Source organism: Diplotaxodon limnothrissa, linkage group LG15 (genome assembly GCF_057381915.1).
Source record: "Diplotaxodon limnothrissa isolate DT_005_m linkage group LG15, D_limnothrissa_male_GT1.1, whole genome shotgun sequence".
Lineage (NCBI taxonomy): Eukaryota > Metazoa > Chordata > Actinopteri > Cichliformes > Cichlidae > Diplotaxodon > Diplotaxodon limnothrissa.
Genome location: NC_140610.1, coordinates 18,158,157 through 18,169,890, shown reverse-complemented (window position 1 = coordinate 18,169,890; position 11,734 = coordinate 18,158,157).

Here is an 11,734-nt window from a genome sequence, read left to right as displayed (position 1 = left end):
GACAGTGTTTGGAAAGACTTTTTGGAAATGGTCTTCACATAACTGATGGGTTCTCTTACAGTGGAAATTATACAACAACAACAAATTAATTTACGGAACAAAATAAAAAACGAAATCTCAAAATCAGTAGGAATATAAAAAAAGAAAAAAAAAACATCCATTACTAAACATGAAGTCTTGCCTGTTTAATGTAGCAGAAGCAAAGAATGTGTTTGAGGTTGTTGTCAAGCCGCTAAAACCTCTTGGGGCATAATAAATGGAAGGGTTGTTAACCACAGATTTGGACTTAAGTAGTGGGGTTTTCCATCCAGACTAGCCAAAGGTTTACATTGTCATTCACGACTCTATGGAAAAATATCCACTCGTTCTGAGATTATGTACGCATTGCTGACATAACCTTGCCAATGGGGGGCACTGTTATTAAAGTGTCACAATTAAAACCAAAATCAGTTTTCATTGGAGGTTCAGAGCGGGTACTCTGAGAACCTTTTTTCCTTTAGTGGGTTCAAAGGTGATGAATTGTTTTGTTGTGGGTTTATTTTTCATGTGAATGTCTCTTACATGCAGTGATTTTTTTTTGTGGTAAAGTTGTTAGTTGAAAATAGTAAAAATGAAAGCTAAAACAACTGCTGCTGACATTAGAGATCATAATTGTGATAATTCTTAGTGTAAGATAGGAAGCTTGATATCACTCCTATATCTTACAGCATAGAGCTTAAAGTGGTGATAAATCTAGTTTAGCATAAAGACTGGGGACATAGAGGAAAGCTAGCTCAAGTCTTTCCAAGATACAATATGGAAAAAAACAGATTCAGATGTGCTTTTTGATCTTTGGAGATTAAATTAATGCTATTTTCCACTAGTATCCACTCAGCTTGACTCAACTCTATTCACTATTCTAGTGTCAGTCATTTTGAACACCACCTCAATGTACATGGGGTCGTGATAGCGATGCGGCCGAAAGTCCAGTGACTTGATTTGTATGTGCAACAAGCCCAACACACCAATGGAGGACGCTTAGGTGATGGTTTACCTGCTTCTCTGTCTACGGCTTTTTGTCCTTTCTGTGATGGAGTCACTCTCATGACTTATCAAATCACACCATTGGCCAATCAGTGGCATGCAGTCTGTTGATGTCACATTTTCAGATCGACTTAGCTCATTTGGAACGTTGGCCGAGCAGGTACTTAAAGCACCTAGTACCAGGTACCACCACCTAATGGAAAACCCCGAAAAACCGAGTCAAGTAGAGTTGAGCGGAACTGAGTTGTTACTAGTGCAAAAGAAGCATAAGTGCATCACCTCGTATATGTTGACACTGAGAGAGCTTTATTTTTCTCACATCTAGAAAGAAAGCAAATAAGCTCATTTCACTTTATGCGCTACTAATATTTTAAGACGTATGATGCCTGACAGGTCACAGAATTAAAGAAGTTTATATAAATTTATCAAGTATTAAAAATAAAAACACCAAAATTAGGGATAATTTTTCTTTACACTTTGATGATAGATATATGTTTTTTTAATGGTGTTTGGGTCTTAAGAAACACAAATAATCACTGATATGTCAAAGCGAAAGTTTAACAAAAAGAATATCATAAAATGTCTGTAAATCTGGATGATGTAATGAAATGCGACTGGCTTGCATTGAACTTCAATAAATGCTTATTGTAGAGTTTCTACCGTGTCACTATCCTGTTGAACTTCCAAAGATTATGTAAAGAAGGGAGACTGGTTTCATCCCTGCATCAAAAGACATGTCACAACCCTTCCCCATTAGATTTTTAAGCCTGATTCAATTGTCTGTATATAGCCTGGTATTTTAACATGAGTATGTATTATCTAAAACACAGATAATTTATAAATTTAAAGTCTATAGTGCAATTAGTGCAGTACAAAGCTGTGCACAAATGAGTCAACAACAAAAAATACTTTTGGAATGTTAAATATCACCTATTTTATGCAACCACAAAGCACTGTAAATCAGACTGTTAGATGTGACTACGATCAACAATCTGCACTGATATCTGAGAAAGGCTTGTGCAGCTGTGGACGAAACCAGATGAAAACCTCCCTGCAGAAGACTGTGGCTGCCCTGATCTCCTGCTGAATTATATTTTCACAGCCTTGCCCTCTTTTTCCCTGTGCTGGAACATCACATCCCTTGTGGGATGTTAAAGAAACCTGACCTCCAACAAAAACGTCCTTCAGAAAGCCACCAAAAATCCCTTATTCCTTCAGTCTCTTGAGAAGTTATAAGCATAAAGCGTTTCCTTCCTATAAAGCTGAAGCAAAAGTGTGAATTTCTGTCATTTTTAAATCATTTAGAAATTCTTCACCATAATTCAAACCATTTCTTGTCTTTCTATTTTGTAGTTGGGAAGCCCTAAAACAGACATGTCTAAACTCTTCCCATATGTAGAGCCATAAATCATTAGCAGTGATGCTAAACTGATGGATGGGGAATTTGCAGGGCAGAGTATTAAAGATATCACCACAAACAGCTATTAACAGACATGCAAACAATTGTGCAACTATGCTACATTTTTATTTGTTTTAAATACTTTACATACGCATCCCTCATTGTGCTTTTTTATTTAAACAATTATCATTTAATTATAGCCTACCTTGTTCACAATGTTCCGATCTTACTACCGCCCACCCTTGATGTCAGTTGCAGGATCATCAAGTGCTTGGACACACTCTGTATCCAATGGCAGGAATTATTTGCTAATTTCAGTTTGCACTTTGCACCACACGCTAACTTGGAAGGTATATTTGAGAACCTTAAACCTAAAACTTGCAGAGGTCACTGGAGGGGGGATTTTAATTACAGTTTCTTTACATATTATGAAGGCTCAGCATCTCTAACCCCAGACTCCTGTCAGAATAACACATAGCCAAAAGAGCAACAAATATTCATCATGTTTACCAGTGAAAATACTCTACTGTTGTCTTTTTGGTGCCCAAGTAAAGCTAACTGATTTTTTTGCTACTTATAGTTTATCTAGTAGATGTAGAAAAGTTTTGATTCACTTGAAAGTTGTATATATTTTTTTTCAGATTACAACACTCAGTGACGCTGTAACATAAATAAGGAGCTGTCTGCTATGAGAAAATGTTCAAACCAAGGCATGTTGTGCTTACTGACCAGTATAAATCAACCCACCAGATTTGCTTTCACTTCAGAGTGAATTAAACTTCACTTTACAGAGTAAAAGCTCCAACTTCAAAATTTTCCTGAAAATCATTAATGGGGGGATGTAACACTTCTTCCCTCCCTCCACACCACAACTGGCTGGTGATAAAGAAGGTTCAGTAGTCGTAAAAGGCTGTATGTGGGCAACAGTTTATTACCAAAAACCCACAGGACCAATGTGTTCTGCTGATTGTGATGTGATGTCATGCCTGCACATGGCTGAACTGTGTAATGTAGAAAAAAAGCCCTGAACATCTGTAATTCACATTATAGGGTTAGGGTTAGTTGTCTTTTCAGCCCTCTTTGCCCTCCCATTTCTCAGGTGATATATTGCAGCCATAAGTAATTCTTTAATGGCCATGTTTAATTTAAACATGCTTACCTTTTTATTAAGATTGGCACCTCAAGCAGTGAAACTATTTACCTCTGTAAGTATAAAAGCTTTATAAATTAGATAACTTACTTTTCAATCTTCACTTGTCTCTTTAAGATAAAATTCTCCATTAAGAAGTCTGTTTGAGGGGTGGGGCGGGTCTTTTAGCTTTCTGTCTGTATGACAACTCGGGTTGTGTAATTTTAAGCATATTGACATTAAACCTGCCAGAAGTGGGAGGTAGCATACAGAGACATTACCTAACCTTCGTCAAGACACACATACATGCACGCACATATACCACAACATTTGAGACGTTAGCTAACTGTTGATTTGACAGGCCCCCAAAGAATTCATTACATAGACAGCTGTAAAAACACTCTGCTTTTCCCTGTGGCTCAGGTAACTCATACTATGTTTGTGTGTGTGAGAGAGAGGACAGATATCACACCTGCTGCAATGTGTGATTAACAAGTCACTGTTAAATAAACACATACTGGCTTACACTTGGAAAACACACACACACACACAAAATCGTCACCAGTGATGTGGTAAAGACATTTTGAGGCAAGTTAGAGGCCCAGTTAGAGTAGTTTCACCTCAGCTCCTTCACATCCACCCAGTGTACAGTTCTCTTTATTGCCTCAGATGTCCACCAACACACTTGACTGCCAGAAACCTGACACAGTGCCTACTAGCCCAAAAACATGCATTGCGTTGACTGATGTGATTTGTTGTTTCGTTGCCCAAATACAAACAATTGCTAAGAAATTGAAGTTACATCTATACTTCCTCCATCCCTGTAGAATATACAATATATATTTTAATTATTTGTCAGAAGGTTCAATAAACACAATCCCAGGACAGGAACAAACTCCACCCAACAACTCAGCAGGCATGCCCAGGTGTCCACACCCTAAGAAAGAAAAGGAAAAAACCCACAGCCATCCTCTGGTGGGAGGAGTCACACATAAACACTGATAATAACACTCATGTTTGAAAAAACTGAGATTTATCTGGTCATAATTTCATGGTTCAGGCTTTAAAAGGGTTAAACTCTGACTTTAGGAGAATTCACAGAAATGTTCTATGTTCACATAATTTATATTAAAACACCATATGTGTGTGTATATACATATTTCATGTATCCACACACACACAAATATATACATATATAAATTCAAATACATATATATATATGCATGTATATGTGTAGATAGATAGATAGATAGATAGATAGATAGATAGATAGATAGATAGATAGACAGACAGACATATATGTGTGTGTGAAATATGGAACTGCAATACAGTTGTTAAATACACTATGGTTACATTAAGGTAAGATTCACCAAGTGAATCACCATGTAAAGACTAAGGAGAAAACTGGAAAGGTCTGTGACACAACTTCTGCCAAGTTTCAAGGCTCAGAGGCTCAAGATGAGAGATGGACTCAAACAAAGATTCAACCAAAGACTCAGGAAGTGATAAGCAAAGAACTTTATTTAACAGTGATGAAGTGCACATGGTAAACAGAGCTAAAGCTATGAACTGAGCACGAACTATGAACATGAACTAGAAACTCATAGCCAAGAGGGAAGGGGCAAATAACATGAACTGCAAGGGGACACTATGACGGCTGGGTGCGGGAACTTGACGAGGCAAAATGTGACAGGCCAAGGCATTGTCTGGAGGTGGAGAGAAGTAGGAGGGGAAGCCGAGAGACAGAGGTCTGGGTGAGTCCAAAATTCCAAGCAGTAGAATAGGGAGGCAGGCAGGTGAGAGTGGTGAGTAACAGAGAGGTTTTACCAGCAGCAGCAGCATGAATGAGACCAGCATCCAGGCAAGCAAGGCCATGGCATGGTTGCAATGATCGCTTCCGTGAACCGACTACAAGACAGGAAAGCAAGGTAAGTACAAATTCTGTGATTAGCAGGGTTTGGCGAGCGGTCACACACTAACATGCATTAGCTGACATTCTGGTGGAGACTGGTTGAGAATGTTGTTGGCCTGATTTCCATCAGGTGGGATTCCCAGGAGGAGCCATGAGGGCTCCGCCCAGAGGAGGAGAGCAAAGACTGTGGAAATGTACTGTGACTCACCCACAACCATGACACCAAGATTGTTACTATACAGCTAAATGTATATCTGCATTGCTGTGCCTGGAAGAGGCAACACTTGAACGAAAGAACCATGAAGGAGACTGTGACTATTATGAAGTGCCACCTCTGCTCTAAAGATAACCTCATAAAGTTTAATCCTGCATTTTCTACAACTAAATGTTTCACTCCAATATTTGCAACTTATCAAATACATAAACACACCCATATTTGAACATGTAATTCCTAGAAGACAGTGTTTACAGAGAAATCTTTGTGATGGTGATGTTTCTTTATTTATGCTATCTGTTAACTTTGTTTAAGGTCTCTTTAGTTTGTAAATGTATGTTTATTAGATGGAAGGAAAGTAATGATATATTGGATTGATTATCATGGTATAGTTATGTAAATAATTATAAATAATTATGTAGTAATGATAAAGAAATGAACAAAGAACAAAGAACTCACTCGAAAACACAGACTTCAATTTTCATGTTACACACCTGTTTACCTTGAACATTCGCCCAGCTCTTAATCCACTTTCTAAGACTTTTACTCCCCCGGAGGAGAAATGGCTCGGCTAAAAATTCAGCTTCCTGCAGACACCCTCAAGTCAAGTTATTTCAATAAGTAACCTTACATTTAATCCAGAAATGAAATTAAAGTATTATAAGTTTGTTTGCTCTGCATAGCTGCAAAGGAACATGATTTTTCCCCCATTTTTTTATTATAACCATGTGTTTTTATGAAGTTTTAAGAGAAGCTGCAGCCAAATAAGGAGGATTAGTCTGCAGCGACCAGCTGGAGAACATTTGAAGAACATTTTTGTCTGCATTTTATTTTTTGACACGCTGATGTCCCAGTGAACTTGCTGTCTGTTGTCAAGGTCTGTTTATGACAGTTGCAATGTAAACTTTCTTCTCATTAAAGTACTGGTAAGAAATACTGATAAATTGTTCCTCAGAAGTGTAAATCAAGGCATTACACAATTTTATGTGGTTTCATATAAATAAAAGAATCTTATGAACAACTCCAGAAATATGTTTAAGAGTGGGCCAAAGTTTCTTTGCCATTAAGTTGAAAATTGGTACATTTTTGTCTCTAGCTTTGATTCAGTTCTGGTTTATTTATATAGCACCAAATCACAACAACAGCTGTCTCATGGTGCTTTACGTGCAAAGTAAAGGCCCTACACTATTCAGGAGAAAATCTTAAGAAGACAGCAGCAACATGATGGTGGCTTGTTGTGGATTGGTGGGTTTTCTCGCTTTGCCTTTTCTCATTGGGTAAAACAGGCCTTATTCTGTCCTTTCCCCATATGGCTGACAGCTGTGAGGATGAGTCCTAAAAGTTTCACAACAATAAAAAAAACCCCAGCCATTTGTTTATAAAGTCAAAAAGAAAGAGATTCCTTCTGACTTTGTTATATCACTAGATCATAACACCAGTATAATTTTACTTTTACCACACGAAACAAGATAATGTCCAGTCTGCACATGTAGTGTTTTTGGATCAATGACAAGGTCATCTCTTTGCTCAGAATTCAACTAAACATCCAGTCTTTCACATCTGCTCCACATTTTAGGATAGGAAGTGTTATTGGGCTTTATGGGGAGCGATATCTGGGTATCATCTGTGCAAAAGGGAAAAGCAAAACCCCTTCTGCATATGATGACACTACAGGGATGCTTAAAATGTGCTTCCTACCTTAAACAAGGTCTGTTTCTTTAAAAACTGAGCCCAGCACATGACCTTGTACAGACACACAGCCAGACCCTTGGTTTACCCTCGTTCAGTGTTTTGGGAGGAGATGGAATATAAAATTAAAGCCCTCGCCTCATTTCCCTCTCTGTGTTTATAATAACAGAAACCCAGCTGCTTTGAATGGACACTGGTGTTTTCAGACTCTAGACTCTGCTGTCTCTGCTGTCTTTCCGTCTCACACTCATTTCAAGTGACGCTCAGCCTGCATGATTTAGCACAGCCGTCCTGACAAGAGGAAATGGGCTGGCCGTTACACATTTAAATAACCTCTATGCTGCTATACATCTTCCTTCACTACAAAAACGCAAACACAACAAAAATAAAAACAAGCACACATATGGGGAATAAAGAAGAGAGGAAAACTGGATCTATGCAGCCTTCATAATTCACTCAGAATAATGTGATGTGTTGAGTCTTTCAGAGATATGCATCCCATATCATCAGCTGCTTTTGTGCATGTAGGGACGTAATCATGTCATAGACAAACCTCAGTGATCCCAAAGACTTCACCACTGACATACAATAAAGTCAACAGTTTTTGATTTTCTTCCTCTGTTTTAAAATTCAGAGTTAGGAGCTCTTTGAGTTTTCACTAAAAGTGCTATATACATGACGACCGCATACCTAACATTGTGTTGGTTCCCCTTTTTGCTGCACAAATGGCCCTGAACTGTTGAAGCGTGAACTCCAGCAGACCTCTGTAGGTGTGCCGATGTATCTGGAGTCAAGATGTTAGCAATCCTATCCTGTCCTGTATGTTGCAAGTGGGGCCTGGAGTGAGTTTGCAAAGCACAAAAATATGAAAGAATGGTCTGGTCCACAAAATAAATCTCAGAGCGAAACGTTAAAACTGCTTCTATAGTTTAAACTTGAAATATAATCAAATGTACCAATTAAAGCTGTAAAGCTGTGTAGCTACCAATGTGTGGTCCTTTGCGTGCGAAAACCGCTGCTTATGTTTGTGTGTAGTCACGTGTACAATCTATAGCAGAACCATATGGCAATGTTGATAATAAATAGTTGTAAAGAATTCTCCTGAGTTAAGAGTTTGGGCGACACAGTGAAATGTGACAAACAAAACTGGTCCCGCATGTCATCATAGGTAATCATTTCCATAGGGAGGATATGAAGCGCAACCTATAAATGTGACAGAGCCTCAAATGTCGAAGGAAAGGTTGTAAGACTGTGGGTTTGAGGGAGCCTGGGTTCCCCACGGAATCACAGTTAAGTATAGGTGTGTGTGTGTGTGTGTGTGTGTGTGTGTGTGTGGGGGGGGGGTTATAAAGTTATTGCCTGAAAAATGCAACATTTAGTGGAGTCATTCCACTACATTTTTAACTGCTCAAGGTATTTATAGCCAGGTGACTGTTTTACTCTCCACAATTCTGGATTCTCATTGAAAATCCACTTTACTGAATGGCCAATGGAAATCTGATTCTCCACCATTTTTTCTGTATTGGATTACACGTCACATGTTCCTTTTTTTATTCAAACATCCTCATTTTGGTCATCCAGAGAGAGAGAGACCATCGCAGAAGGTAGCTGCTCAGATATTTTTCCCCTGGGATTATGAGCTGCTTATTCCGAGGTGGACGGGAGTTAAACTGGATATTTACTGTACTTGAAATTTAAACTGATGCTCCAAGATGATTAAAGAAGTGTTGGCTGCTACCAAGAAGATGAGTGATTCCCATTTTTGCACCCTGTGTTGAAGGTGCAAGTGTTAAGTAGCTGATATGAATACACAGGAAATATTTTGGGGATGAAACAAGCATGCAGAAACATTTGCTTATCCATTAACTGAGGAGTCTGCTGATAAAATCTCTACCAAAACAAACAAACACGAAATAAATTAAAATTTTAAAAAAAAGCAAAACAAATTTTATGATATTTTTTTTGTGTTTTTGTGTTATGTGTTGAGCACTCAAGAAATAAGAAACATCCAGTTTGCAAAAGGAAACAAATTAACGATTAAGGTTCAAGATTTCCACATGGTTTAACTTGTTTGGCATATTTATTCATATCAAAGCATTTTGTTTGACAATGAATGTAATAAACGGGGTGATAACGCAACATACCACCCACTTTTACGGTAAATATCCACATAATCATAAACATCTAGTGCAGAGGAACACACAAATAAAAGAGCTGCCAGATGAAGCAGCAGGACTCCACATGCTCAAAAGACGGGGGCGAGTGAAACCTTCTGAATCACACGATATGAATTAGCTGCATGTTCAAAGTCTTATCTGATCATAAGTGTGAGGACAACAGTCATCTAAATTTAAAGAGCAACTGCAGTGAAGTGATCTATTTAAAGCAAGATTATTTTATGATTTCATGATCAAGAGAAACTTCATAAAGGTATAAGAAACCTTTCTTCCGTGTGTAGCTTTAATTCTAGCAAAACAACTGCAGTAACTGTTTATGGTAGGCTAAAGTTTAAGGTGTTAAGGTGCAGTTTTATATATAGTCCCAAAATGTGTTAACCTGTTGGAAGCAAACATCAGAAGATGCAATTTCCGGAACTATATTCAGGTAGTCTGGTATTGGCGCAATGTTAGTGCTATGGGGTGTGCCATGGATCCATGCTTTCATAATTACACTAAATGCTGACTGTAACATCCAAAGGTTTCAGAATGAATCAAGACTCATCAGAGCAGCCGATGTTTTATTCCAATCTTCTATCGGCCTGTGTGAATTGTAGTCTCAGTTTCCTGTTCTCAGCTAACAGGAGTGGCACACAGTGTGGTCTTCTGCTGTTTTAGCCCATTTGCTTCAAGGTTCAATAACGTGGATTTAGAGATGCTCTTCTGTATCTTCTATATGGTGGTTGTAACAAGTGGCTATCTCTTCTGATCTCACATCAACATCATATTCATCCGGAAAACTGTTACTGAAAATATCCAGTATTTTCTGTTTTTTGTGTTGTTCTCTGTAAACTCAGGAGATGGTTTTGTGGGAAGATCTCAGTAGATCAACAGTTTTTCTGGCACCATGCCACAGTTAAAGTTACTTAAATCACCTTTCTCCTTTATTTTGATGCTCAGTTTGAAATTCAGCAGGTTGTCTCAGTGTTGCTATGTGACTATCTGATTAGATGTTTGACATTGAACGGAATAAAAGTATGCCATAAAGTGGCTGGTGAGTGCAGCTTCACAAGTTTTTTAGCAAAATTTAAGACTTTAACATCCTCTTTGTGGCATTGCTGATGCAATATCTGTAATATCTGAAGACCTCTTTTTACTGCTTATATAAAACCTGCATGAGTTCATGTTGTAAGATCTGTAATCAATCATCTGCTTGCTTGCTTTTTTGGCTTTTAGTCTATTCTTTACATCATGTCCACTTTCCCACACTGTCAAATAAGTGTTGACAACATCAACTTTGTGCCCGACATCTTCAAACAGTCAGCCTCTACTCTGCGTGCTTTAAATTTCCCTGCTCATCTGTCATTCTATCCTGCAGACTGCTTTATGCAACCTTCATCCTCCCATTCCAGAAATCTTATGAAGAAGTTAATTTGCGTGTTTAATGCTTGAGATCATTGTTTGTATGTCAACATTTGTTTGCAGTTCTACTACATATGTTCTGTAAGGATTCTGTCCCAGACTAGTTTAAGGACTCAAAGTATTTGTCTCATTCTGTTCCACAATATTGTGTCCCCCTCTCAGACACTTACATCGGATTACAGTAATAGTTAGTGTTGCTGGGTTACAGACCTCTAATCTAACTTGATGTGGCAAAAACATAATTTGGAAAACTAGCGAAACCACATCTTCAGCAGGAACACACAGACATCGTTTTGGTTAAAACAAATGACGTCTGACCTCTTAGACCCTGCCCCTATGGTTGGCTGGTTTGCATGCACAGTAAAGCATGTCTGTATGTACACACATGGACACAGACGCACACGCACTGCCACGGACTGGGCTGCAACGTCAGTTTCATTGTCCAAGAAAAGCAAGCACTGCTTTTAAACACAAAGTGTGTGTGTGTGTGTGTGTGTGTGTGTGTGTGTGTGTGTGTGTGTGTGTGTGTGTGTGTGTGTGTGTGTGTGTGGCTGATACATAGCAGTGGAATGATTTATTCCTTAAAGTGTGAAGACAAGATATGCAAGATTACATGTGACATCTATGGCATGTTTTTCTGTGTTATCACAATGACAAATACAGAAATGGTTCACTACACTTCCCCATCCAGTTACAGCCATGGGTATAAAGGTGTGTGTGTGGTCCCCGTCTAACATGTTCAACCACCAGCAGATGTTAGGGTGACCACTACGGGGGTGGCATGCTATTT